Source organism: Arachis ipaensis, chromosome B03 (genome assembly GCF_000816755.2).
Source record: "Arachis ipaensis cultivar K30076 chromosome B03, Araip1.1, whole genome shotgun sequence".
Taxonomy (NCBI): domain Eukaryota; kingdom Viridiplantae; phylum Streptophyta; class Magnoliopsida; order Fabales; family Fabaceae; genus Arachis; species Arachis ipaensis.
The window spans coordinates 18671238-18676751 of NC_029787.2; positions in this window are offsets into that span (position 1 = coordinate 18671238).

Sequence of the window (5514 nt, forward strand, 5' to 3'; positions counted from 1 at the left end):
TCCCTCTCTCTCTCTCTCTCTCTCTCTCTCTCTCTCTCTCTCTCTCTCTCTCTCTGAATGTTCTCTTCTTTCTTCCTTCTTATCCAAGAATCTGACACCTCACATGGTATTAGAGCTTTTTTGGTTCTGATCCATGGAACAAATCGTCACTTCCGCACCATAAAATCGCTCAGCTGTATCGATGGCTTCAATCACAAATTTTCCTGCAACAATCAAGTTAGATGAAGACAATTACAAAGTTTGGAAGCGTCAGGCCCTAGCTTGCATCAAAGCAAATCGACTGCAAAGTCACATCACAGCAAGTTCAATGCCGAAGAAGCACAACTCAGTGGAAGATCAAGCAGCAAAAAAAGTGTCGCAAGAATTTGAGGATTGGGAGCAAAGAGACGAATGTCTTGTAGCTTGGATGATGTCTGCTATGGATAAATTTTTTGTGAACAAAGCTGTTGAATATGAATATGCGTATGAAATTTGGGAAGTTCTTGAAGAGCATTTCACAGCCAGGATGAAATCCAAGATCAAGTTGCTAAAAGCTCAGCTAAAAACAATCAAAAAACATGGTTCATCAGCCTCAGAGTACATTACAAAGATTAATAAGATAGCAAATTCTCTTTCTGCTCTTAGAGCTCCGTTGACAAAGGAAGAACACTTTGAAAGTACACTTGGAGGGCTAGATGAAGAATTCAGTGCCTTCATTACCATGGTTAATGCAAGATCCGATCATATGTCCATCAATGAACTAGAATCACAACTACTAGCACAGGAAGAGGTAAATGACAGATTCCGCAAAGCAGACCTAAACATGGTGCATGCAAACTTAATGCACAAGAAACCAGATGCAAACAAAGAAGAAGTGGAGTACCAACCTGAAGCAACCTATAAAAGTTATTCAAGAGACTATGGCAGAGGACAAAATGGTCAAAGAGGCAGAGGAAAAAGCTTCTTCAGAGGAAGAAGATCGTGGTGGCAAAATGGCAGACCCCAATGTCAACTATGTGGGAGGACAGGCCATACAGTGTGGCAATGCTACCGGAGGTTCAACCAGCATTACCAGAATCCACAACTCCAGTACCCAAATAATGGATTTCACCAACAAATTCTGAGCCTCTATCAACCCCAAAATCCACAAACATACAGATCACTAAACCAACAAACCCAGCAAATAAGCCAAAACCCCCAAGCACTTCTTACTGTTTCAGGCACAAACTCAGATCTAGGATGGTATCCCACTCAGGAGCCTCCCTTCACATCACCTTCAACCAGATGAACTTGATCAATAGCTCAAAATATCAGGGACCTGAATAGGAGGTAATGGAAAAAGTATGAGTATTACTAATATTGGAAGGTCTATCATTCATGCTTTTATGTCAAACAAGTTTTTCAAACTCAAGAATTTGCTTCATGTCCCCACAATTTCAAAAAATCTAGTCAGTGTATCAAAGTTTGCATTAGATAATGGGGTGTTTTTTGAGTTCTAGTCTTACTTATGTGCCGTAAAATACCAGGAATCCAAGAAGATTCTATTCTATGGCAGGCATAGGAATGGATTGTATAGATTTGACAATATTCAAATTCAAAGGCCAATCTGAAAAGTTGAAAAAGAAAAAATCACCAATGCTAAAAAGAGCATTTGTGAAAATGTTAGTGTCAAAAGCTTAGCAAATTAAAAAGAGAAAGAACAAGAAGTTTGGTATCACAAACCAAAAGAAAAAGAAGAAAAGCTAGTAGTGCAACAAGTAGTAGTGTAGTAAGTACTAGTAGTGCAAGAAGTGAAAATAAGAATGCATGCTGTAATTCCTCAAAAGAGAAGAAAGCAATAAATAGCAGCAGTAGTGTAACTAGCATAGCAACAAGAGCAACAAGCACCAGTAGTGTAAGTAGTGGAAATAAGAATTCCTGTAGAGACACAAATGTAAATACAAACTTTGATGCAATTTCTTCTCAATTCAATAAAATTCCTCTTTCAAGCACTCATGCTCATACTGTCAACATTCTCTCTTTAAACTATACTGCTGCAACTTCAAATAATTGTGCATCTGATTCTGGCACCATAACAAATAATGGTTGTGGTATTACAACTCTAAACAACCCTGCATATGATTCTTGTGTTATGATGACCAACTCAAAGGCTACAATAAATACCTCTGTTAACAACCTAACTAGTCCCTTCAATCATAATTCACCAAACACCAGCACCACCTCTCCAACTACCAAAATCACAGCACCAACTGCACACACCAACACCACTAACACCTTAGACTTTTGGCACAATCGGCTTGGCCACCCCTCCACCAAAATCACTAAAACTGTTCTAGCCAAACTTAATATTTACCCACCTCAAACCACTACCTCTACCACTATAACATATGAACCTTACTGCACAAACAAAATACACCAACTCCTATTCCCTCATTCACAAACACAGCATACCAAACCCTTAGAACTCATCTACTCAGATCTTTGGGGGCCTTCTCTAATTTCCAGTAGGTCTGGCTATAGATACTATGCATGCTTCATAGATGCATATAGTCGATACACATGCACTTACATGCTCAAAACAAAGTCCCAAATCTTCTCAGCCTTTTTCCAATTTAAAGTCATGATTGAGAACAAAAATGGCCACAAAATAAAATCCCCGCAAATAGATAATGGTAGAAAATACCTTTCCAAACCCTTCAACCAGTTCTTTACAAACCAAGGAATCTGACATCGCCTCACTTGTCCACACACACACCAACAAAATGGGTGCGTTGAACGCAAACACAGGCACCCAACTGAAACTTACCTCACTCTACTGTCTCAAGCCTCACTACCTCTCTCCTTTTGGGATGAAGCTGTCCTCACTGCAACCTTCTTGATAAATCGCTTACCAACCCAAGTTTTCAACCTCAAAACTTGCCTAGAAACCCTCTTCAACACCATGCCAGATTACCTTCACCTAAAATCCTTTGGCTGCACATGTTACCCTCTGCTAAAATTTTATAACACTCACAAATTTGACCATAAATCCCAAAAGTGCATCTTTATAGGTTATAGCTCAGATAAAAAAAGGCTACAAATGCCTATCTCCATTTGGTAGGGTCTATATGTCTAGAAATGTGATTTTTTGGGAGCATGAGTTCCCTTACCCAACTCTGTTCCACACCTCATCACCAACATCAACCAGGCTAGCCCTTAACCCACCCTCAACCTTTACATTCTATCAACATCCTCACCTTCAACCCCCACCTATCACCTCTCCCTCACCCACATGATTAGACATACATGATACACCTTCCACTAATATCAATGCTATATCTAATTCATTACTGAATGCATCTGTTAAAGTCACTAATATCGACACTTCTACTAACACTGTTGACACTGTAGATTCCTATGATACTGTATCTTCGCAGGTAGCAATTGAACCTGGTAGTCAATCAGCAGAGGCTGTGTCTTCACCACCCATCCTTCAGAACCATCATGCAATGCAAACACGAAGCAAAAATGGCATCTACAAGTCAAAAGTATATAATGCTACCTTAGCCACAACCAACATCGAATGTGCGGACCAGTGCCTCCTGAGGTCTATAGAACAAGCCCTTGCTACCCCACACTAGAGAGAAGCCATGGAAGAAAAATACTCGGTCTTGCTAAAGAACAACACCTGGCGCTTAGTTGATCCTCCAACCCACTCAACTCTTATTGGTTGTAAGTGGGTATTTAAAGTAAAAAAGAATCCAGATGGTAGCATCCAAAAGTACGAGGCAAGGCTTGTAGCAAAGGGTTTTCACTAAAAACAAGGAATCGATTATGATCAAATATTCAGCCCTGTAGTGAGACTTGCAATGGTTCGGACCATGCTTAGCATTGCACTTGCAAAGGAGTGGAAAATTCATCAATTTGACTTCAACAATGCATTCTTAAATGATGATCTCTTTGAAGATGTATTCATGCAACGGCTAGAGGGTTTTGTGTCTCCCAACAACTAACAAGTGTGCAAGCTCTAAAGATTGCTCTATGGACTCAAACAAGCCCCAAGGGCATGGTTCACAAAGTTAAGTGCTGCTATCCACCAGTTCAGTTTCACAAGCACGAAATCTGATGTATTCCTTTTCACCAGATTCACAACAACCTCAGCCACCTACATCCTTGTTTACGTAGATGATATACTGGTCACTGGTATCTCTGAAAGTGAGATCACAACCCTTATGACACAACAACACAACACTTTTTCATTGAAAGATCTTGGTGAAATGCACTACTTCCTTGGGATTGAAGTCAGCTCAAGCTCCACAGGGACGATCACATTGAAACAAATCAAATACATCAAAGAATTGCTAAAGAAAGATGATATGATCAATGCTAAACCCGTGCCAACCCCATGACCTCATCACTAAAGCTCTCTAACTTTGGTGACACCACATTCAACAATCTTACGTTGTATCGATCTATTGTTTGTGGCATTCAATATGCCACAATCACCAAACCAAAAATCTCCTTCTCAGTGAATAAAGTGGCTCAATTTCTTCACTCTCCATTGGAATCACATTGGAAAGCTATCAAACGAATTCTCAGGTACCTTTCAGGCACTATACAGCACGGCTTGAGGTTCAGTAAATTCACCAATTTTAGAATATATGGATTCTGTGACTCTGACTGGACCAGTGATGTTGATGACCGAAAGTTAACAAATGGCTATGCTATTTACTTAGGTTCGAATCTGGTATCTTAGGCTAGCAGAAAACAAACTGCAGCGTCAAAAAGCAACACTGAAGTAGAATTTATAGGAATTTCATATGCTGTCACTGAAATTGTTTGGTTGCAAAATCTCCTAGTTGAACTCAAATTTCCTGCTCTACCAAACCTATAGTCTATTGTGATAATCAGAATGCTGTTCTATTGTCAGCCAACCCAATTCTGCATAATAAGTCCAAATATTTTGCACTAAGTCAATCCTTTGTTAGAGAATTTGTCACCATAAAAGAGATCTTTGTTCAACACATTCCAGCATAGGATCAGCTGGCAGACACATTGTCAAAGCCTCTCTCAGCAACAGCTTTCCTCAAGTTTAGGGACTTGTTAAGAGTATTTGAAGTAGAACCCTGATGTAAAGGCCCTTGGTTTCAGGGGGCATGTAAGTGTATATAAATGAACACTTCCAAAACTGTTAAGTTGTTGATAGCAGCTCAGCAGTTAGTTACACACTCTCAATTAGTTATACTCACTCAACTATCTGTAACTACTTACTCAAGGCACATTTACACTCTATAAGTAGCTGCAATATAACTCACTGAATCACTTTTTTTTCTTCTTTTAATACAATTGTTTCTCAACAGCATTTTCTCTAACTTTCTTCTCTCTCTCGCTCTGAGTGTTCTCTTCTTTCTTCTTTCTTATCCAAGAATCTGATACTTTACAAACACACAACTTGACTGTTGTAACCCCTGTAATAAATCACCATAGTACATGATTACTTGTCATAACAAAATTAACAATAAAGTTATAAATAAAACTTATTTTGGACATTTAAAA